At 59.6% G+C, this 24,060-nt stretch overlaps 1 protein-coding gene across 1 annotated transcript in view; it reads right to left on the reverse strand.

The window, feature by feature from the left end:
* Positions 1 to 24,060, reverse strand: part of PRDM16 (PR/SET domain 16) — a 217,416-nt gene that overhangs the window by 72,301 nt on the left and 121,055 nt on the right. The gene's annotated exons all lie outside the window — the stretch shown is intronic.

Consider the following 24,060-nt stretch of genomic DNA (forward strand, 5'->3'; position numbering starts at 1 on the left):
GGTTCACCGGGGGCCCTTTTTTTTTTTTTTTTTTTTACCCCCTCTGGGGGAAAAACGTTAAGATTGCCAACAATTTTCTAAAGATCCTTTAAAGGAGGACCCGGGGAGATGGAGCTGTGAAAGTTGGTGAGGGTAAACCATGATGACAGGTGGAGTCGGGGGTGAAATTCGAGCCCCAGAGTAACTGCAAGAAGAGATTCCTTGCAGATGGCGCGGACAGCCCTGCATCAGGGAGGTGGTGGCGGCCCCTCCGACGGGGCCACGGGAGGCTGGCTGTTTGTGCCTCTTCCGGGGACCCTGTCTCCAGCCCTGAGACCCTCAGGGGACAGAGGGGAGACCCTCATGGCCTTGAGATACACGTGGTCAGGGTGGCCGTGTTCGTGAGCTTTAACACCAGGGGTAAAGGAGTCCTCCTTCCCGGGACACCGGCCTCCGCTGTGCGAGGGTTTGACTTGTACCCCCGATTCTCTGCACTTAGAAAATGACTCTGAGTTCAAAAAATGTATGCATAATTAAAGACTCCGGTGGGCAAACGGAGGCTGCATACGTAGCTGAAAGACGACCCTGCTGACAGTGTTCGCTGCAACTGTGGTAACGTTCTTCTGCCCTCAGTACCCGGGGCGCTGGCCCTTGTTCAAGTCTCCACGATCCTCTATTCTAGCACCAAGCGATGTCCGTTCCCCTCAGCATGGTCTGAGCTGGAAGTGAGTCCACCCCCTCGCTTGTCACGAGTCATCACGCACGGAGACTGTGCAGAGTCTCGGGATACGGTGGAAATCAGACCTAATGTCCATTCGTTGGGTCCTATCACCTTTGGAACTACTTGCACAAGCGTGGTGGTGTTTGTTGCTGGGCGTCCATCTGGTCTGCAGCCCCTTGGAGACCATTACCCTTGTCGTCACACTTTTAAAGATGTTCGAGGGCTCTCAGCAAAGGTTGGGGGCGGCGGGAGGAGGGGGTCACTCCCTGCCTCTTCCCGGGGCTCCGCCCCCACGCCTACAGCTCTCTGAGGCCACAGCCGGGCATCTGGAGGTCGGCAGCAGGCTACTTCCTACGGCCGCCAAGGTCTTCTGCCTTCGAGCCCCCGGCGGCCACCCTGCCCCGGCTGAGCCTGTGAGAGGCGGGACCCGGAGTTTTACAGTGACTTTTACCCTCGTTCAGAGACGTGGGACAAACTGCCCTTCAGGGTGGAAAGTGGCCCACCGCACTGTGTTCCTGTTGCCCACACTGACCCAGGCAAGGCGCCCCATCCCTGTCCCGGCCCTGGGGACACACTTGTGCACGAGGGCGGGACATGGGGACCGTGGACACTACCGTCTCCTCTTCCTTCAAGTGAAACAGCTTCCGGGTACTCGGATTCTGGCGTCATCCGAAGAGCACGGCGAGATTTGCCCACCCCGCACCTTTCTGCAGCAGCGTTAATACACGTGAACGGTTTTGTTCCGTTAGGATCACAGCCTCTGCAGGTTTCTCCACCTCACCGCTGTGGACATTGGGGTCCCCTCACTCTCTGCTGGGAGTGGGGTGCATCCAGGGCACTGCTGGTGCTGAACAGCATCCCTGGGCTCTACCCACCGGCTCCCAGCGGCGACAGACAGAAACGTCTCCAGATACTGTGGACGGCCCCTGGCAGGCAGAGTGGCCCGCGGTGGAGAGCCACTGGTGGGAGGCACAGTTGTTGAGGCGGGAGGATCTCTCTGCCATCGCTGTCAGGCTTCTGGGAGCGTGCGTCTGGGTCGGCAGAGAAGCGGCTTAATCATCGGAATGGGTCTGGGTGAGATACCCCCGTGAAAGGCATCTGCACCTCTCCTAAGGGCACCGGTCCAGGGCCCATGGGGAAAACTGCTTCCTGGATCCAGAGAAGGGAGAAGGCAGTCTGGGCGGGGCCTGGGGCTCTAGAAAACTCTGCAGGCGAGCTGTGTGGAGGGGATCCGCCCAGGCACATGGTGGGTTTCCTCAGTCCTGCCACACCGACTGCATCAGGTTGCCCATGGCTGATGCCTGGGGCCCAGGATGGGGAGAAGGCTGCGGAAGCTTCTCCAGCTCAGCCTGGACTGGTGTCTTAGGAAGAGACGGCCCTCCATCCGGTGCGTGCAGTGCCGAGGGTCCTTGGAAGGAAGTGTCTTATCCATTCAGGAAGCGCAGGCCCCAGACAGAGAGAGAACGCCGCGTCTCTGCTGGGCCATGGGCAGAGTGGGAGCCCGGGGATGGCTGGGCACAGGATCTGGGCTTCCTCCTGGGCCTGGGCTGTTTCTGGAGCACAAGCCACTCCTCTGTGCCCAGTGCCCAGCTAAAGATGGTGGCGGATCTCGCTGGGGGGGTGAGGGTCCCCTGGTGTCCCCACGCTGGGTCTGTGTGGGCAAGCTGCAGCCAAGACGCAGGCTCTGGATCCGGGCCAGGCGCTGGCCAGCGTGTCTGCTCCAAGTCCGGAGGGATGGGAAGTGGAGCCGCCCCACCTGTTTGGAGACCCAGCATCCCAGCCTCCTGGACCCAGGGTGGTGGCACCGCCTCAGTTCCCTGAGCATCCCTGCAGTGTGGGGACTTTCTTCGCGGGGGGGTGGCCCAGCTTCCAGGACGCTGCCTCCGAATCTGGGCATCAGAGAGAGTGGCCGACTGTGTCCGGCAGTCGGGGCAGCGCCCCCCGGAGCTCCCGGCTCCTCCCCGTCCAGCTGCCCGATCTGCCCACGTGACTCCACTTGCCTTGCCATCAGCAAGCTCGTCTGTAAAATGGGTATAAGGGCAGTGCCTCCCTCGGGGGCTAATGTAAACCTTAACCAAGAGCACAGATGGCACCTGGACATAGCCAGTGTTCAGAAGGCCGGCTCTGCTGCCGCTGTTTTTATTTCTAAACGCTCTGCAAGCGGTCAGGGGGCAGGGGCAGGGGACGTCGTCCTCTGGATTTCTCTCCGCCGTGTTGCCCTGCTGGAGAATGAGGACTTCAGACACCTCCTCCCCCTCGCGTCTCCTCGGAGGGGCTGGGGGTGAGCCCTGACGCAGGCCTCCCTCCGGCTGATCAGACGGCGGCCGCACATCCTAAAGTGGACAGCCGCTCACGTCTGCCCGGAGCTGCTCCCCTGGCTGAGAGATGACGGCTCGGCGGAGAGGGGCTGGGGGGCTTTGGAACAATTCCACAAATACCAGACACGCTGGGCCTGCTCAGGGCCGGTGCGACGATCCATCTGCCCGCAGCATGCTGACGTGGGCAAGGAGATTATTTGCTTAAGATGAGGGAAGTTTTGCTAATGCCACCATGGGAGTCATGGGAAGAGCATACGACCCTGCTTGCAGAAGAGCGTGGAGGGGTCTTGGGCCCTGGAAATTGCACTTGATTCAAGGCGTAGGTGGCAGCTCTCACTCTGTCACCGACAGGCCAGTTGTTCTTGTCGGGAGGTGCCCGGAGGAGCTGGTATTCTGTGTCTCCGGCCACGTTATTCTCTGATCTCATGGCCGGGGTGACGGGGGAGGGGAGAATCGGGGATGGCAGGCGCCCTCATTTCCAGAGGTGGCTCGTGGCCTGGAGTTTGGGAGGTCGGCCCGGCACCCTGTCCAGCTCTGTCCACGGGGCCAGGGGCTTAGCTTCCTGCTGCTGTCCCCTGCGTGATCCAAGGGGCACTCAGGGCCCACAGTAGAGTGAATGCCACCCTCATCTTACTGCCGTGGCCGCATCCTCCCTAATCAGGGTCCCTCCCAGCCACCGCTTCAAGCAAGAGCTGCTGCTGGAAAAGCCTCTGAAACTGATTTCCTGCGAGGAAAGAGCAGGAGCCGTGACGTCCTCTCTCCCGGGCCTCCTGCATCCCAGCCACGGGGAGCAGACTCTGTGTGGCCTGTGGGGTGCGGAGGGGGCTGCTTGGGGCTGCGGGCGCTGGCAGGGCTCCAGCACCCAGATCCCGGGGCACTCGTGGCCTCACGCACACCCCGGGGAGGCTCAGCTGGATGGGGTAGTTGAGCCCTCGTTTGCCGGGCACGGCAAGGAGACCAAGCTGCTCCCACCCAGCTGCAGGCATGGAAATGAAGGTGTGGGGTGCTGGAGCTTTGTTTATGATTGGAGGACTGCGGGCGAGACCAGGGGCAGAGATGGCTGAGGCGAGGTGGTGGGTTCAGAGGAGAGCCCGCGTGCTGTCTCCCCGCCACGGTTCAGCCCTGTCGCCCTGGGCCCACCCCTGCTGGTCTCCTACCCGCACCCCGTCCAACCTCAGCCCCCGTCCCCGCCTCAGGACCGCTGACGCCAGAGCTCTGCGTGCCCCTCCCACACCTGCAGGTCTGGATGTCCTGAGGCCCTTGCTCCAATCCCCCACAGCCGGCCCCCCAGCTGGTCCCACTGCAGTGCCCTTCTCCCTCTGGTCATGCTTCCCCAGGCTGTGGGATGCCCGCTCTGGCCAGCCCAGACCCGGCCGTGCAGACTTTCCTCTTGCCTTGGCACGCACGGTGCTTGCCTCCTGGGGCCCCACCCACACTTCAGATGCGTGGCCTTGGCCATCGAGAGGTCCCCGCGCTGCCCAGCCCGTCTGGGTATCAGACATGCGACCTCTTGCCTTCTCTATCCTGAACAGTCCTTGCTGGCAGGTGGGTCAGGATCTCAGAGGTCCTGGTCCCAGCAAGCACTGGGACAGGCAAAGCTGCTTTCTCCTTAGATTCCCTCCCATGTCCTGTAATTCGGAATCCCTGGTCACCTGTCTTTGGATTAATTCTTATCCATTTACGGTGTCGACCGGAACAGTCTCTGGAGACAAGCACCTCAACTAGGAACCAGCTCCGTGAGCGTGGAGAGCCCCTGAGAGCCTGGAATTCACTGGGCTCCACGTCTCTTGGGACCCGGTGGCCAGGCCAGAGGGCTGAGCAATCCAGGCCTCAACTGCGTGTGGTCGCCAGGCCTCTTTGGCCTCTGGAAAGGCCACTGGGCTGCTCCGGGCAATGCTGCTGGCTCAGCTGGGAGCCGGGACAACTTCTGGGGAGGGGGTCCACGGTTCGGAGCAGCACAGAAAGATGCAGACCCTGGAAGCTGGAGGCTTGGCCTCAGTGACCACCGGCTCAGCTGTTCTCTGCGTGTCTGGCCGTCCCCAGACCCCCAGGAGCCTGAGCTTTGGTCATCTACGTCTCTGCAGAGCTCACGGGAGGCCGCAAGGATGAACTGAGGAGGACGGGCGACCAGCTTGGCGACTAGAGTGTTCCGCCCATGCAGTCCAGGTCACCCGTAGATTAGGACCTTGGCCTGTGGTCACCTCAACCCTTACATGGAGTGTAAGTGGCCGACCAGCGAGAATATCCTTGAAGATGGTGTTTTGAGGCAACCCACAGGACAAATGCAAGATGCCGCTGCACGGCCTCACGATGGGCACCCCTGGGCCAGGTCCACGTCCAAGGTGTGACCGGAGGTGCCCTGGGCCTCCCCTTCTGCTGTGCGGGCACCCTGGATGCCGCTGTGCAGGTGGGCGGAGCCCGTGCGCTGAGTCGATCACAACAGATTACCCACCGTCGTAAACTTCTAGCACACCCCACTCAGCGGCATTTCACACGTGGTTAACTTTTACGACAAACTCCAGGAGGAAGCGTGATGGCTGGGGAGCAGAGGAAGGCGGGCGGGTCCCAGCCTGGGGGTGAGGGGGGCTGGTTGGGGGCCAGCTGGCGAGCTCTCGGGGCGCACGGTGGCTGCCTCTCCCGCCTCGCTCTGGTTCCTCCTCGGGGGCCGCCCAGGTACAGCCCTGAGCCCGGCCCCGCACAGCCCCCAAGGAGCCCCCGGCCACTCCTGGGGATAAGCCTGCAGGCTGAGCGCCCCAAAGCCCGCCCTCTGCCCGCACTCAGGTCCCGCCGCAGACGCCGCTGTCCCCTCCCCTCCTTTCCATCCCTCTGCACAGGACGCGGAACTTTTATGTCTACCAACTGCGGCCCGACCTCCACCCTGAGCTGTCCATTGTTCATTAAACTGGGCAGAGGCCCTGGTGGGGACCCTGAAACTGGGGGGTGGGGAGTGGGGACAGGGGCTAATGTCTGTTTTCAATATGTGGCCAATCACGGCCTCTTTTCTTCTGTTTAGTATAATTTTATACTGGGTGGATGTATTTAGGGCCTGAATGGCTTGACAGTGATGATTAATACCGTGCATTAGGAGATTCCAGAGCAAGTACTCGGGGGCTGGCTGAGCAGCTCCGTTCTCATCAGATGGCCGAGCCCGCAGGCTATTAAAAGCAGCAGGGGACCTTGAGGCTTAATCACAGAGGCTGGGCCCGCGGAGGGAGAAGAAAGGGAAAGGAAAAGAGAACAAATGAAATGATAGAAGGAGAGGGAGGAAATGCTACTGGAATCCCATCCCCCCCACGCGCAGCCAGCGGGCGGGGCTGGGGGGGGGCGGAGGCAGTGAAGGGGAAAGGACTCAGGAGGGCATTTAGGGGGAGAAAAACAATTAAAAACTGCAGCCACCGTCAGAGACCACAACTCTGTGATGGGAAGTCTGCGAGGGGCGGGCGGCGCTGGGCTGGGGGAGACAGAAATAAATTAGCCGGTGAGCGAGGGGCACAGCCCCGAGCCCGTGGGGGGAGAGGGCACCGGAGGAGGTGGGCCCTCCACTCGCCGGTCCCCCCTCCGGAGGACGGCCACGTGCACGTTCCCTCCCAAGAGCGTCCCCTTTGGATGTGAAGCGTGGGGACATCCTGCTCTCGGGACCTGGAAGGGGGGCCAGGGCAGGGCTGACGTTGGCACATCTGGGCCACCCTCGGGCATCACCTCCTCTTGCCCCAGGAGGCTGGATACCAGGTCACAGCACCGTCGGGGGCCCCCTGCTCGGGGAGAGTGTGTGCCTGAGTCCTCACCAGGGACCAGAGCCCCACAGAGTGGGCTGGGGGGTGGTGCAGGGAGCATGGTCCAAGCAAGGCGCTACAGTGCAAAGTAGGACACGGCGTGGCCTGGCGGTGGGAGAGCTGTGGTCTGGGGACAGCAGGCAGGGCTGGGGAGCCCTCATGTGCCTCCCGTCTGGGAAGAAACCCTTCCTGATTGTAAAAGGTGAAGTTCCAGGCAGAGGGAGGCTTGGTTCTATCCGAAAATGCAGCTCGCAGGACCATTTTCAGAGCCCCTCTGTTTGGCCGGGGAGGAAAGAGTCAGTTTGGAGCCAGAGGAGACCCGCCCAGCAGGGACCTGCCCCCTTCGCCGGCACGAGGCGTTGACCCTCCAGGGCCAGTGCGGGAAAAGATGAATAAAAGACAGTAACAGTCCTCTGAACTTTTACATCAAAAATAGGGGTCACCGGCCTAACTGAGGTCGGAGGTCAGGGTGCTCCTTGGGGACTGTGTGCTGGCCGGTGGGGGGGTGCGGGAAGGCGGGGAACCAGCAGCCCTGGACCTCGCCCAGCCCTGTGGGGCTGCACAGCCCTGGGCACCTGGCTTCAGGATGGGGGCGGGGAGGTGCCCTGGGACCCCAAGTGGCCCCCGCACACAGTTTTCTCCCTAAACCCAGCCCAGGCGAATGTGCTTTCCAGTCCAAATCTCCAGGTGAGCCTTCAGACTACCTGTCCTGGGTGGGGTCTCTTCCACCTGAAAGGCCGGCGGAGGGGGCACTCGTGCCAGTCCCTTTCGTGGGTTCCCTCTGCCTGCCCATTGCCTGGTGGGCTAGGATGTGTCCGGCATGCAAGCAGCTGCCGGTCAGGGCCGTCGTGGACCCTGGGGGGCACGACTCTGCTCGGACACCCCCAAGCCAGTGGACACGCTCCTCCCCTCACGACGCCACACCTACCCAGAGAAGGACAACCGCCCCAGGGCTCAGGGCCCCTCGGTCCGTCTGGTCTGGGAGACCTGCCACACCAGCTCCACGGTCCCCAGAGGGCAGCCTACACCCCACGGAAGGGGGTCCGTGCAAACATGCAATGGCACAGACAGTTCCCGCTCCCTGCTGGCTAGTTTTGGAAATGGTTTTCTGATTTGTTTTTCTCCCAGGCTTCAGAAGAAAAAGAGCTGCAGTGGAGCCCTGACGCCTCCTTCAGAGCCGGCCCTACAAGGACTGGGGCCGTGGGGCCCAGAAGGGCCAGGACTGGCCGAGCACCACCCACCTGGGTACAAAATGCCTGTGAGGCCCAGAAGGAGGGAAACACGGGGCGCTACGTCGGGACGACGCCTCACGCAGAGCTCTTGCCGGGGAGGGAGTGACGGGTCTGGGCTGCCTGACTGCTTTCATGCTGGAGAGGCCCACGGACCCGCAGGCCCACGACATGGGCCCTGCCCGAGGGCGCTCACTGGTGCAGCCATCCCGAGGCCCTGGACGAAGGCCAGCTGTGCCTGAGACCCACCGGGGCGGGGCCGGCTCCCTCTGCTTCTTCTGCCCCTTCATTCTCCTGACGGAAGCCCACTCCATCCACAGCCCAGCGTGAGGGGCCCCGGAGAGGCCTGGGCTGCTGGCGTCCTGTGGGCCACGCCAGACCCTTGGCGCTTTACGTTTGCACAGACACACAACTCGCCTGGGCCGGAGCTTTACACTCAAATGCTCACTGAGCCTGGACCCTGGCCGCAGCCTCTGGCCGCACAGACGAGGAAATGGAGGTGGAAGAGGGGGTGGGGGTCAATCCAAGGGCCCCCATCTCCAGAGCGGCGGAGCCCCCACCAGGGACCTGAGCCCCACAGGCACCCCCGTCCTCTTCTTTGGAGGATGAGCATCTCAGGGTAGAGGCAGGGCCCTACCTTCTGTTCTCCCTTGGCACTCGGCGCTCGGCACTTGGGGCTCAGGGCCGGGCCAGGCAGACAGCGAGCCCTGGGCTGGACTGAGCCGAGCTAAATGTTCATGGCAGAGAGCAGCTGAGCAGACCCAGACCCAGGCCACTGGGGCCGTCGGGCTTTAGGCCCCTCACTCCCCACGCCCATCATAGCACCTGGCAGCGCACGGGCCCCACGAGCGTTCTGAAGAGCAGAGAACCCCCCCCAGGACAGATCCTGATGGCACGTCGAAGACCCCCCGAGGCAGGGGAGCTACCCTTGACCTGGGAGGCTGGAGAAGGCACAGCCTGACCCCTGACAGCTGCCCTTCCCCAGCAGCAAGCCGGCTGGGGGTTCCCCTTGGCTATGCTGGGACAGGGATGCCTGCTGTGTTCAGGATGACTGGCTGACATGAGTGGGTGCTGGGCACCGACGGGCGGCGACAGACGGCTTGCTTCCCGCGGCTGCCACTTGCTGGGGCCTGACCTCCAGGTTATCAGGGGCCGCAGCCTGGGCGATGACCTCATTAAGCGCGGTGGCCACGTCAGCACCTTTCTGAAGCCTCTTTTATCACTCACAGCGTGCAGGGGCGGCCCCGTCGGCACCTCCTCCCTGACACGGCTCTATCTTATCTCCCTCGGGTGAGGGACCCTCACTGGGAGCCAGCGAGCAGGTCTGGGAATGCCACGTCCAGACAGCCCGGCCATTGGCCCCCTTACAGGCGGGGGCAGGGCAGCGCCTGTGGACTGCGGGTTTCTGGCCGACGAATTGTGCAGAAACGCATTGACTTCTGGCTCCTGAAATTCAATAATCATCACGGCGATTATGCGTGCGAAGCCCCAGGCTTTTCCTCTGCGGTTCTGCACACGGCGCCGGCCCCCATCACCCTGCGGCTCACCTGGGCCCAGGCCCGGTGGAGAGGAGGGTGACCGTCCCTGGGAAGAGCCCAGCGGCTGGTGTCAGGAGTCCTGCCTGGGGCGCGGGGGCACCCAGCGTTCAAGGTCACCTCTCAGGAGGGACTTCTTGAGTTCCAGGAGGAGGGCTTGCAGAGCTGGCTCGTGTGCCCGCGCCGCCCCGCTCCGCCCTGCCCCACACGGCCCTCCGCACACACTAGGGCTGCCTCTGCGAGGGCGGCCGAGCCACAGCTCTGATGAAGGGGTTCTTTGTCCCCTGCCCTTGGCCCGAGAGTAGAGGCACGGCGCTGAGGGCCGCCCCTCCTGCTGGCCTCTCTTCACTTTCCTTTTGCTTCTCCCGGGGCCTCCATTCGAATATTAAAAAGGGGCCCAAGCGGGCGGCGAACGTTTGCCCCAGAAAGCGCAGGCCTGGGCCCGTGTTGATGGAAGGCGCTGGGGGCCGGGCGGCAGGGAGAGCCCGAGCAAGTGGGTGGCTCCCCGCGCAGCCAAAACCAGCCCAGAAATGCCTGGGGGCCCCTCCGTGCTCCACTCGCGCCCACTCCGTGTGGGAGCTGGGAGGGGGGCTTTTCTCCACCCAGCAGTCCTACAAGAGCCCTGAGCAGCCTTACCTGCAGCTCGGCTCCGACCTAGGCGGGATGAGCCACTGCGATACTCAGCCCAGGGTCCAGGTCCTCAGGGGAACCCAGGACCTGGCACAGAGGACCCCGCGGCCACAGGGGATGGGCCCAGGAGAGGCTGCTGTACAGGACAGGGTGCTGCCCTCCCTGCAGGGGGCCCACGGGGCCAGTGCTTGACCACAGAAAGTGTTGGGGCGTTTGGGGTGGTGGCCAGGCCCAGGTCTGGGCTGGGGCAGGCTGCAGCTCGCTCGCACTGGGGCCCTGCTCCTCTGCCCGGGACCTGCCTGTCCACAGTGAGCCATCCCCGTGACTCTGGCTCAGCAGACGAGCCCCTGCCTGAACGCTGCCCGGCTCGGGGACGCTCTGCCTCCCCCTGCCCTGCCCCAGCTGGCCCCGGGCTGCGTTCACTCCGCAGGCCCTCGGTGAGCACCCATTGTACACAGGGCTCGGCCCAGGGTGCAAAAGGGGGAGGGATGGAGCCCCAGGAGCAGGAGGACAGCACTCATCAGTGGGACTTCGGTCACGTCCCCAGAACCAGGTGCAGACGTGCACAGCCTCTAAGGGTCTCTCCCTCCTCGGCCTTGTTTCCCACCTGGAATATGGCCCAAGGTCCCTTCTGGCATCTGGGCTCACTCCTGGCTGCCGGGTGCCTCCCTGCACGTGCCCTTGGGGTGGAACCTCATGTAAGATGATGATTCCAGGGCCGGTGGCATGGGAGTGTCCCCGCCCCGCCTGCCTCTCCGGGGCCATCGTCTTGGACTCCCTCCACACTCGCGGGATGAGATTTGGAAACTGGATCTTTTGAGGTCCTCGAGGAGACCACAGGGAGGCCGTGAGACGTTTCCCCAGGCCCCCGCTCCCGCACCAGAGCCCAGGCTTCCCGGCCAGTGCTGAGCACTTTGGGAGGATCCGGTTGCAGCCCAAACCCCTGAGACAGATGTCACGGGCATCTCAGATGAAAACACGGACGCTCCGGGAGAGGGTGGCAGAGCCACACAGAGACGACTGGCAGGACTTGAGCCAATCCAACTGACCGATCAAACGTTCTGTCTGTCCAGCCGCTCCCCACACGTGTGCACGGCGCTGGTTGGACACCAGGGTCGGGCGTGTGTCTGAACCACCAACCCACACCTCAAAGCGGAGGGGGTGCTGTGCGCAGGCACCAGAAGAGACCCCTGGCCTGGTGCAGCTGGGGCAAGAATGGACACTGGACACTGTTTCGAACGTACTTGGAGGACAGGGGAGTGGACCTGCTGGCCATCAAGACGGATCTCAGGGAGGAGATGGCTTTGGCATGGCTGCCGGGAGACCGGGGTGGGTGGAGGTGAGAGAAGGAGACCCCGGGACAGAGTGGCGGTGGGGGGGGTCATGCAGGACCCTCGGGCGTCCTCAGAGGAGCACGGGCTCCCCAAGGAGAATGACGGGGAATCCAGCTGGGGGCACGTGGGGGGAACAGCAGCCCCTCCTGAACGTCTGACTGCGATTCAGATGGTTGCCACCTTCAGTCGGGCAGGCCCCAGCGTCCCGCCCAAGACCCGGGACGCTCCTCGGCCCCCTTTGCCATGACGGCCACATCAGACGTCCGAGGCTCATCCGCTGGAAAAGCCAACGCCCCCCGCGCGCTTCACACAGAGCTCGAAGAACAGACATCTCTGCTGACGTGCCGGGGGAGGGCACCACCCCTCACCACCGTGGGGCAGAGCCCAAGGGAGAAACAAAAAAGGAAACCTGATAAACAGTTTCCATATCCAACATTTTCCACATTCAATTATTTTTAAATTAAATAATCTCTCCCTAGGAGAAAAAGGAAAGTTCCCGTTATGCTCAGCCCTGCCAGGCCTCACAAAGCCCACATTGTGGGGCCCTGGTGGAGAATGAGTCTCCTTGGAGCCCGCCCCTCAATGCCCCCTTTCATATTCACGCTCACAGTCAGCCCCTCATACTGCCCCTGCACGGTGGAGACCCTGGACCACAGCCACACGGCCTCTGTGGGGCTCTTGTCAGCTCCCGGGAGCCCGGGGGGTGGGCACCAAGCAGCTCTGGGTGGAGCGAAAAAGCCGCCAAGAAAAACCAAGCTGCAGGAGGCAGCATGGAGAGGTGGCCGGGACAGGGGGTCCCGCTGTACCCGAGTGACTCATTCAGAACCAAGAGCTGGAGGGGCAGGGGCTTTGCAAGCAGCCCATTGGCATTCATGGCCCGAGTGCTCTCGCTACCCGTTGGGTGTCCTTAGGTGAGGTACTTAAACAGTTTGAGCCTCACCATTGCCAGCTGTAAAATGGGAAGGGTGTGTCCCCGGGCTGTGGCGAGGATAACGGAACAAGGGCACCCGGACATGCGTGCGGGGGCCCTGGAGGCTCTGGTTTCAGGGATGGAGGAGTAGCTTGTGTTAGACTCACCCTCCTGCAGACACAAATATACACTGTGGACAAAATAGTAAAAAAAAACATTCGAAGGCATTAGAGGTGGAGTAAAAGCCTTGAAAGAAGTCCGCAATTAACTGGCTTTTCCCTTGAGGCCCCCCACCCAGTCCACTTGGCACAGGCAGCTAGAAGTCCAGCAGAAAGCTTCAGTCTTATTGAATTTGGGTGTCAGAAGCTGGGGTTGGCGGCTGCCAGAGAAGCTGGACATCAAGAGGGGAATCCTAGAGAGGACCCAGCCATGGACAGGTGATCCTCAGTGCGCATCCAACCCTCCAAAGCTTGGGCTCACCCATGCATTGCGCGTGCGTGGGGCACACTACAGCGAGCACAGGGGAAAGCAATGGCTGGAAGGCCAAGACGGCTGAGTAAGGACTTCAGCTGCTGCCCACTACAGCAGGTGAGGGAGAATCAGGAATCTGGGTCTCGTCCACTTGGAGTGGCTTGGTGAACACTTTTGATTTTCCATTAAAATTCTGGGAGGCCTATGCTTTAAGGGTAAAGCCTGCATCCTGAAACTAAGAGCAAAATTGAAACAGACACACCCTAACCAAGTGTTAGTCAAGCTTCTGCAAAATGAGCTCAAGGTGAGCAGCTGGTAACCGAAAGGCCTGTTAGAACAAAAACCAACACTCTTTGGAGAAAGATCACAGAATCTAAAGTTTCTACAATGTATCATCTACAATACCCAATTCAATAAAAATTGTAAAATTGCTAAGTGTACAAAGAAATAGGAAAATGTGACCCTTAATCAAGGGAAAAATTAGCCAAGACAAACCATCTCTGATATGACCCAGATGTTGGCATTAGCAGACAAAAATTTCAAAGCTGCTATTGTAAGTATGTCCAAAGACTTAAAGGAAAATATGACCAGAATGAATGAGTAGATAGGAAATGCCAAATGGAAACTGTATAAAGAACCAAATGGAAATTCTAGAACTAACAAGTCCCTGGATGGGCAAGTTGGAGGTTGCAGAAGGAAAGGTAAGTGAACTTAAAGACAGATCCATAAAAATTATCTAATCTAAACAGAAAGAAAAAAATTGAAACAAAAGGAACAGAGCCACAGTGACCTGTGGGACAATATTTGGTATGTGTGTAACAGGTCCCAGAAGGAGAGAGGAGATTGGAGATGGAGCAGGAAAATAACCAAAGCAAAGCCTGAAAAAGCACTAAATGCACAGAGATTTAAAACATCCACTAATCGAACAACTCAGCTCAGGAAATGAAAAGGCAAGCCAAACACCGGGAGAAAATATTTGCAATGCATATAAATAACTAAGGAAATGGATCCAGAATATATAAAGATCTCCTAAAAACTAATCAATAAAAAGACAAAAAAATCCAGTGAAAAAGTGGACAGAAGACTTGAACAAACATTTCGCAAAAGCAGTGACTCCCAAGGCTAATAGGTGCGTGATGTGAAAATATGCTCAAATATCCTTAGTCACCAGGGAAATGCCTCCTGAAACCACAGTGAAATGCTTCTTCACACCTGCTAAGATGGTTAAAATTGAAAAGATTGACAACACTAAACATCAATGAGCATTGGAGCGACTGGAGCACTCCACCATCGCTGGAGGGAAAGCAAAATGGTTCATCACTTTGGAAAACGGCTTGGCAACGTCTTAGACGTTTAGTCATACATTTACCCTATGACCCAACAATTTTTACTGCTGGGTAACTTACACAAGAGAAATGAAAACTTAGGCCCAGAAAATGGTTTGTACGCGAATGTTCAAAGCAACTATACTCCTAACAGCCCAAATCTGGAGACGACCCAGAACGCCCATCCACAGGAGAATGGATACGCCTGTGATCTATCCAACCATGCGATACTATTCTGTGATATCAAAGAATGAACTTCTGACAAATGCAACAACATGGATGAATTTTAAACACTATTACGTTGACAGAAGAAGCTACCCGAGAGAGTACAGACTGTGTCAGCCTCCTTTTATGAAGTTCAAAGACACTTAAAACTAGTCTAAGGAGAGAGAAATCAGAAGGGTGGTTGTCCGTCTGCCCTTGGGGAGTATTGACAGGGAGGGGCTGAGAGCGACGGTAATACACGCTACCTCGGTCCTGGTGGTGGTTACATCAAAGTCATCCAAGTGTACACTGTGACTCGGGCAGTTTATCACCGTACACCCCACGTGCGGGGGCTGTGAGGCCGGGCCACCCGGGTTTGAGTCTCGGCTCTGCCAGGGGCTCCATGGGAGACCGTGCGAGTCTTAGACCCTCTGAGGGCCTCAGCTCTCCAATCAGCAAGTCAATCGACAGTGAGGATCGTGTTACAGTTGAACGAGATACTCAGGTCAAGCCAGAGAACAGAGTTGGCACCGAAGAAAATACGCTTGTTAGTGCTTGCTGCTTTTTGTATAGGGTGGGCTGGAGGCCCATTTAGCACTTAGGGAGTTTTCAGCGTGTTCAGGAGCCATGGACGCTTCACCCCACAAGCTGCCTTCGGAGCGGGGAGGGGAGTCTCTTCGGAATCACTCGTGAACTCCCCAAGGACGAGGACGGTGTGCATTGTGGATTCCGAGGGTATCTCTGGGGTTGGGGGGGAGGGTGTCAGGGACCTGGGGAGCCATGCTGACCAGGGAGGCCCTCGGAGCCCCCGGGTGTGCTGCTCTGGTGGTCTCTTCCCTGCTGAGCGAAGAGGCCTCAAAACATCACAGTAATTTTGGCTGGAAGTGGGGCTCACTCTGGCTTTGAACTGTGAGATTTCCGATCTTTAAGTTAAGAAAGCGTGTGTGCTTTCTGACATCCTGGCTCCCCCGTTTCTGTGTGCTCCTCCTGGCGGGCCGCGCCGGCCAGGCCAGCCTGACAGACACACTGATGGGGACTGTTGGGCTCCCTGGCCTCCCCGGCGACTCTCCCCTAGAGGCGGCCTCCAGGGCCACACGCGCCTCCCTAGTTGGACTGGATGCTCCCAGAGTCTCTGGCCCCTGCTGGGCTTGCGGGGGATGAGTGAGTTCCCGTCGCTGCCTCTGTGGCTGCCACGCAACCAAGCCTTTCTCCTGATGGCTGGTTCAGGGCTCACGACGTCCTCAGGCCACCTGGATGCTGTCCCCTTACAGCAAAGGGGAAGCGAGGCTCACATGGGGCCACTTGGTTCATGAGAACGTGAGATCACACGTGACGTGCTCCCCAGCCCGGGGCCTCCGGCCCCGCCCTGCCCGGCCTGGCGTGAGGGTGGCCTGATGGGGTCCCGTCGGGCACAGGCTCGCTCACCCCAGCACGGGCTGGGCGGTTTCGTCCTGCGGCCGCACTCCCCCAGGGCTGGGCTCTGCTCCTCTGCCCATCTGGAGGGCACAGGGCACCGTCCTTCGGCCACCGCGTCCTCTGTTCCCGGTCCCTTCGGCCCCTTTGGCTGTTAATTCCATAAAGAGGCCATTGTTCACCTAGATGGTCTTTACAGAAGCACGTCACCGGCGAGTGGAAACATTTAGTTAATAATTTAACACTGTACTGTCTGCTGAATTTTCAGGCCCCCAAATAAGATCGATGGAGCTAACAATCGGCTTATTGAGTTTGCCGGTCGTTTCCTGAAGACACAGGCCAGCGTAGAGGGATGGTCACGGGCGGGGGAGTGGGGGCAGCACCGTGCGGGGAGACAAATGTAGATGGTATTGATGCAGGTTGTCAAAAATAATTGTTTTATTTTCCCTGGGAAAGTTCCAGATACCCCCGGACGCACTGATCCGTGGCGCCGGCTCTCGAGAAGCAGGAGGTTGGTGTTTATTGGCATTTTGCTGCCCCCCCGAGATGTTCATCACACAAATGATCGTTCTGTTACCGTCCATCTCCAAACTGTTTCAGGAGGGGGCAAAGGGAAGGAGAGGCAGTGACCCGCACCCCCTTCTGTTGGCCTTTCAGGGCGCTTCTATGGGGCAGGCTTGGGGGCCTTGCCTCAGAGGGTTGGGGTGTCCGAGTCTGTCCGGAGTTTGGGGGAGGCTCTGGGACACATGGAGCCAGGGCAGCCTCATGGGCATGTCTGCAGCCTGGAGACACGGGAGACCGTGAGGCTTGGGCAGCGTGGGCAAGACCCCAGTAAGAGCACAGCTGCCACAGCTCTGCCCAGGACCCGAGGGAGGCCCCAGCCCAGAACCCCCACCAGCCTTTTACTAGAAGAAAAGGGGGATCACGCTCTGTCCATGAGGACCCTGGATGGCAGATTGCACAGCTGTCTGCCCTGGGGACCGTCCGGCAGCCCCGGAGAGCGAGGGATGCTTAGGGAGCATAGGGTCCCCAGTCCAGAGCCTGCCTAGCAGTTTTTCCAGTTCCAGCCTGCTGCCCAGAAGAACCACATCTTCCCATAGAACGAACAGGGGAGACTGTCTGACCCCGGGACCCAGCCCCCTGGCTGGGAGGGTTCCTTCTTCTGGGAGTGGACAGCTCTCGGTTGCTTCCGGCAGTAGGGGGAACACGCCGGGCAGGCAAGGGGGGGCTCAGCCCCACCTCCCACATTTCTTCGTGGGGCGGGGGCAGGAGACATCAACTGAGCCCGATGAGGTTGTCGCCTTCACTGTCACTTCAGGAGGCAGTGGGGTCTCGTGAGAGCAAGGTGATGGTCTCTCTGAAGCCCCACCACCACCTGTCTGGCCTCCTTGCCCGTGTCCCTTTGCCAGAACAAAACCTTACGGTCCTCTAAGTCCCAGCCCAAGCAGCACCTCCTCCAGGGATCCCTCGAGGATCTGCCAGGTGAGGGTGGACACCCTCTCCACCGTGCTGAGCCCTTTCTAGGGTCCTGCGGACCACCTAGGATGGTCATCACTTGTCCATCCATCTGTCCATTCATGTTTCCATGGCACCGATGCACCAAGGCCTGCTGTGTCTCCCTCCAGGCAGGAGTCAGGGATGCAAAGATGGGTGGGACACCTCCTGTCTCTGGGAAAGCTGTTTCCACTGGGGGCAGTGTCCCACAAAACACGGCTCGGCTATCAGCGGCTGGAGGAGAGCATGGCCAGGAAACTGTGCTCCGGGAGGAGAAAGATCAGAGGACACCTCTGAGTGCCTGGAAAGGCAGGGCCTGGGACGGGCAGAGAGGGGTAAGCAGTTCAGAAGCCACCTGTTAACGGCCTTCGAGCTGCAAATCTCCCCAGAGAGAGGAGGGCTCCAAGGCTAACGGTCACCCTCAGAATTGGGGTCTTCCCCCTCTCTGGTGTTTGGGGGAGCTTGGCACAGTCCCAGAAGAGGGGCAGAAATGGTTCAGTGGCTGCCGTCGGATGGGGCTCCACTGCCGCTAGTCCTGTGGACGCCATCGACCCTCGCTGGCTCCAGACGCACCCCCCAGCTCCCAGCTGGTGCATGTATGCGTGTTTACATGCATGTGTGTACAGGTGTGCCTGTGTGTGCATGCATATGTGTACATGCGCCTGTAGGCCTGTGTGTATGAATATGTGTGCCCCTCGTGTGCATGTATGTGCACGTGTGCTTGTGGGGCTGTTGAACGTGCACACGTGTGTGTACACACACGTCTTGTGCCTGCATGTGTCTGTGCCTGCACGTGTCACATGTCTACAAGGCGGACTCTGCACGCACTCCTGCATGCACGCAGGTGTGTACACATGTATCTGGTGTGTACACGTGGGCATGTGTGTGTGTTTTGTCTCTTCCCCTCCTCCTTCCTTTCCAGCACCAAAGCTCAGGGGCTCAGGCTCTAGATCCCCGGGTGAGAGGGGGTGGAAATGCAAATCAGTGAGAAACTCTACCTCCTGGGCCACCTGGCATTCCCAGGCAGAGGGCAAATGGAAGTGTCCCAAATCATCGGCTGGAACCCAGAGGGCTGTGTGGTGTGTGTCCACAACGCCCACTGCTCTGGCCCAGCAGCGCCCAGGTCCTCGGCCCCAGAGTGGACACGTAGCCATCCTCTGGCCTCTCCACCTGCCCTCAGAATCAAGGACCCTGCGGGGGATGTCTTGGGAGCCCAGCTTGGTCTGGAGGCTTGCTCTGCCCCCAAGACTGCAGCTTCAGAAATCAAAGTCCTAAGAACTCCAATGAGGACTGTTCTCCTGAAAAGAAGGGAGGCTGCGGGCTCAGAGAGGCAGCAACCAGATGCTTTTGGCGCAGGCGGCGCGGGGAGCGCTCAGAACGTCGGGGGAAGCGCGTGCCTGCTCCCAGGCAGTCCCCGCCTCTCCTTCCTTCCGAATTAGACTTCCCAGCGGGCGTGCACATGTGCGCACACACACACGCGTGGACGCACATACGTATGTGGGTCCACACCCCCCCACGTGTGCACACAGGCACACGGATGCACGCCCCCCGCCCAAGCACACGTGCCCTCGTGTACGTGCCTGTATACACATGTACACACACATGAACGCCCCCCCATGATCCGGGTGTGTCTGGAAGCCCCCACGCAGCAGTTCAGCCTGATGTTGGACCCTCCGTCCTCCTTTTCCTGCCACCGTCCTCCAGAACACAGCTGGTGTGTAACTGGTCTAGTAACACTTAGGGGTACCTGTGTTTAGACCTGTCATAGCTTCCTCTGCCCGCTGCCCTATGGGATCAGGGAATCAGGAATTCCACGAGGGAGATTCACGGATGTAGGTCCTGACGACCAGAATGAGATCGGTGCTGGCCCGGCTCACCAGGACCAGACCCAGCCTCCGCCACCCCGAGCACTTGGTGGCCTGGCCCGCACGGCCCCTGTGAGCCTGTGAGCTGGCAGGGGCTGCAGGGGCCCCTGGGGCAGAGCGGGCAGGCGGGGCCCCACACGGGCCACACTGGCGTTTCTACGAGGGTGTGGCACGGAGCATGGGATAATGGTGGATTTTGAAAGGAGACGTTTTACTTTGGCAAGTTTATTTGCAGATTCATGTCCGAGGGCGTGTTTGTTTTAAACCTTAGCCGGAGGTTAGATTTCAGATGTCCTCTGACTCCTCAGCTCCTTTGAAGTCCTGTTTATTTGTTTGGATTGGCCAGCCAGCAGCTCAAGCGCACAAACCCTGCTTGGTTTAAGGCCTCGTTAAGTGCGCCTTCGGACACGCGCCGCGCTGGCTGTGACTGGGTGAAGATCGCGCCCCTCGACGGATGGCTTTCCTGCGTCCTCTGGGGTTTCACGTTGTCCCTCACTCTCAATAACATTCTTTCATCCACTTTCCAAAGCGGAAGCTCTGAGAACGGGCCACCTGGGAAGCGAGCTTCCTCCTGTGGGATCGGCCCCGCGCAGGCACGCGCCCGCCACCTGCCTTTGCAGAAAGATGCTCGGTCCCCAAAACGCAGCCTCTGCTCCAGCCTCTGCACAGGGCGCTGGGGGCTTCATGCACCGTGGCTCCTTCTGGTCAGGGCTGCAGCTTGGCGTGAGCCCGTGGACCTCTCCGGGGAAACACCGGCCCCGCTCCTCCGGCCTGTACTCATGTCACGGTGGGGCCGGGACTCCGGCCCTGAGTGCACAGGGCAACTTTCTGCTGTTGGCGGCCACACTGTTTTCCGGGGCTGGGGACGGAAGCTGGGAGCAGAGGGCACAGGTCTCGGCTGCCCTCATCTGTGGAATGGGTCTGGGTAGAGTTCGCTGGGAGTGACAAGCTGGCAGCCCCCTTCCCTGTGATCCCTCTGGGGTTATCGTCCATGGCAGAATGTACAGTGGGCTGTGGAGACCTTGGGTGAAGCTGGAAGTGCCCAAGGTGGTGGTGGGCAGGGGGTGGGGGCACTGAGTCCAGGCGGCTCTCAGTCGTCTCCTCCCACGCTGGAGCCTCGTGGCCTCAGCTTCATGGGCCTGGTGGACTTGGTGGGCCCGTCCTGTGTCCGTCCTTCTTTCCCAAGCACAGGAGCTGACAGAGGCTCCAGCAAGCAGAAGGGGTGAGGTTGGACGGGCTAATATTTGATGGTGAACCTGGGAACCGTGGTGACCGGAACTGGAGGGCCTGGCCTGGCCACCTCGACTTCGGGGATGACCTGAGTGATGTCTAAGTGCCCTTCAGAGAAGGGGAGGGCTGGCTTTTGGGCTGACCCACTGCCCTTGGCATCCCTCTTGGGCTCTGTGGCCTTGTGATGGGAGCCCCTGGGCCCGGGGCTGGGACCTGGGCCTGGGGCTCTTCAGAGGGAACTTCTGGCCTTGAGATGCGCCCTGTGTCTTTGCTGTTGTCACTGTGGGACCTGAGCTTCACGTCGTGTCAGGCGTGGAACCACAGAGACTCCCACCCTCCCGTGTAGGGTTGCTCTGTGAACCTGTGTCCGTCCATTCAACAGTCGAGGAAGAAGACACTCGGGATTGCGGGCAGCCTAGTCTCACAGCTTGTAAACAAAATGTGCACCGAGTCAGTTAGACTCTGCGCCTGGGCGCCGGACCGCGATGGCTTCTGGCAGAGAGAAGATTCCAGAAGATTCCTTTGGAGGAAGGCACTCGAGGGGCAGGTCTCTCATCCTTAATCTTGTGGCTCAGGTCTGAGCCCCCCATTCCCACAATCCCTAAGTGCTCCAGAATCTGCGTTCTGGGGCGCACCCGGTACAGACGTAGCCCTGAGACCCATCCTGCTCCATCCAGGCTGCCGCACCTGGTCCTGCGAGCCTTCCTCTCGGGAGACTAGCCCCTCTGCTGCACACAGGGTCCTGGGCCTCCCAAGCCAGACCCCTACGCTGCCTTGGGGGAGACCCTGATGCTCCTGCCTCATTTGCTCCGGCCCCCACCCCAAGGGTCTACCAGCATCCCCGGAAGGACAGGCGATCACCTCCTCAGGACACCTTAGCCCTCCTGCCCAGCACCCCTGCTGCCAGCCTGCTTACACTTTGTCACTGTAAGACGACAGATCTTCCTTGCCTTAGGACGGGGTTACGGCCTGATAAACCCGTCATAAGTTGAAAACCTCCTAAGTCAAAAATGCGCGTTAGTTCACCTAACCCACCAAACGTCCCAGCTCAGCCTCGCCTACCTTAACCGAGCTCAGCATGCCCACGCTAGCCTACAGCAGGCAAAATCATCTTACACAAAGCCTGTCTTATAACCAAGTGTTGAATGTCTCTCGCACTTTACTGGATATTCTACTGACAGCGAAAACCAGCATGGTTCTCTGGGTATAGAATGGTCATAAGTGTATCCACCGTTACCCTCGTGATCTCAGGGCTGACTACAAGAGAGTACATACCCCCTATCGCTACCCGGGAAGAGATCACAATTCAAAGTACGGTTTCTACCGAATGCACATCACTTCCGCACCATCAGAGAGTCAGAAAATGGGAAGTTGAAACATCATAAACGGGGAGCATCTGTAGTGGGCAGATCGTAAGACCCGGCGACTCCACCTCTGGACACACACCCTAGAGACCTGAAAGCAGGCGTTCAAACCGAAACTCGAACGCAGATGTTCGCGGCAGCCCTGCTTACAGTGACCAGAAGGCAGAAAACCCCACACGTCTAGCAAACGAGCAGATGATCCAAATGTGACCTATCACACGATGGAATATTATTCAGCCATAAAAAGGAACGCGTTCCTGACACGTGCTGCCACCAAAGTGAGCCTCAAAAACACTGTGCTGAGAGAAAGTAAGCCAGACACTAAAGGCGGCATAATGTGTGATTCCATTCACAGGAAGCGCCTGGAAGAGGGAAATCCATAGACAGGAAGTAGATTCATGGTTGCCAGGGGCTGGGCAGTGGGTAGGGGAAGTGACTCTAGTGGGTACAGGGTTTCCTTTTGGGGGATGAAATATTTGGAATTAGAGGTGATAGTTGCACAACCCTGTGGATGGACTAAATGTCTCTGAACTGTACACTTTAAAATGGTTACAATGGTAAATGAATGTTATCTGTAATTTGCAACAATAAAAAACCCAATTCTTAACACTTCGGATTGATTTAGGAAAAAACAAAAAACACCAAATTGAGCCTCATAAAGAGCTCCAGGACCCCATCCTCTTCAGCCGCCTTTCTCCCCCTCCCGTGGACATGTCACACCACTGGACGCTCCCAGGCTGGGGTGTGAGTAGCCCGGGGGCCCCCGGGAGCCTGTTTTCCTCCCACGGTGGGGAGGCACCCTCCCTGCCGCCCAAGGTGGAGGCAGGACGCTGCGAGGCCCCGAGAGGAAGGACGGGGCTCCAGCTCAGCTTGGCTCACGGGAGCGAGGGCTGGCCTTGCTGCACCCAGCGGCCTGCGCCCCTCCACAGGCTCCCCCTGCAGCCCCGCCAGCAGAGGCGCCATGATTGCTTGTCTAACCGGAGCTCCGCCTGTAACTACAGGGCCGCCTAATTGAAATGTATGAGAAACAATTAAGAGTAATTGGAATCAATTAATAGATGATTTTCTTGGGAACTAGTACACAATGTGAGCCAGAATCTAATTACAATTTCCAAGTGCACACATCTCCCCAATCAGGAGAGAGTGTGTTTCGTCGGCGAGTGGGAGAGGCCACCTCTGCAAGAGGACCACTGAGCCGGCGGGTAGGGGGACAGCCAAGGCTGGACAGAGGCGGGCGGCCCCTCCCGAGCAGGTGGGTCTCCGGCCTTCCCACTGTCCAGGGGGCGCCCGCCCAGCCTCACGGCCAGGATTTATTTTTCAGGGATGCGGTTGAGCCACTGCCTGGGCGGGGAGGCCACCCTCCCTCGTCCTTTGAGACCTGGGGACATCTGTGTCAAGTGAAAAAAGACCCCAGGCCTGGAGTCCCAGAGCCCCTCTGCAGAGGAGCTGGGGTGACAGCTCGCCGCCGTTCCACGGAGCAGGGAGACGGCAATGAGGGGCCAATTAGCCCAGAACAGAGCCTCCGGGAGCCCAGGACGGGGGACCCAGGGGTGACACTCCTCAGCCTGTGCCAGAGCCTCTGCCCAGGGTGCCGGGCAACAGAGAAAGGCCGTCTCTGCCCGTTCCCACCAAGGGGTGTCCGGGCACCACGATCCCGCTCGGTGGCTAATTAGGGGATTTGGACGAATGTGCTTTTCCTTCAGGATCTGGCTCACTTCTTAAAGCAGAGGCCCGGAGAAGCCCTTCCCCCACCTCCCTCCACAATTTTTGTCATCTTTTAAGCCGTCTCTGAGCCTGGACACAAAGCCGGGGGTATTCGTTCGCTCCTTCGTTCGTTCCTTCCTTCCTTCATTCAACAAAGGTGTCTGCGCACCTCTGGGCGGGGGCTCCGGTTTGGGGGATTCCGCCGACGGGCCATGTCCTCTGAGGAAGTACTGATCAACAGACGGGGGATAAAGGACCCCCGCGAGCTCCTTCCTCTGGGTGGTGGGGAGAAGCAGCTCCATCAGGCCGGCCTGGGGGCTGCTTGGTTCACAGGGCTGAAGCCCACCCAGGCGGGGGTGGAGGCCAGGGCGGGAGAGAGCCCGTCCCTGGGGAAGGGTCCCATGCTGGGCCCGTTCCAGGCTGGCGGGCAGAGGCATCCTCCTTTCCTCCAGGCTGGAGCCCGGTAGGCGGTGGGCGGCGGCGCCTGTCAGCGAGGGTTCAGCGTCCTCCTTATCAGATGCAACCGGGCGCTGCTTGCCACTCCCCCCCACCCCCCACCCC

The sequence above is a fragment of the Neophocaena asiaeorientalis genome, unplaced genomic scaffold (genome assembly GCF_003031525.2).
Source record: "Neophocaena asiaeorientalis asiaeorientalis breed wild unplaced genomic scaffold, Neophocaena_asiaeorientalis_V1.1 scaffold489, whole genome shotgun sequence".
Taxonomy (NCBI): Eukaryota; Metazoa; Chordata; class Mammalia; order Artiodactyla; family Phocoenidae; genus Neophocaena; species Neophocaena asiaeorientalis.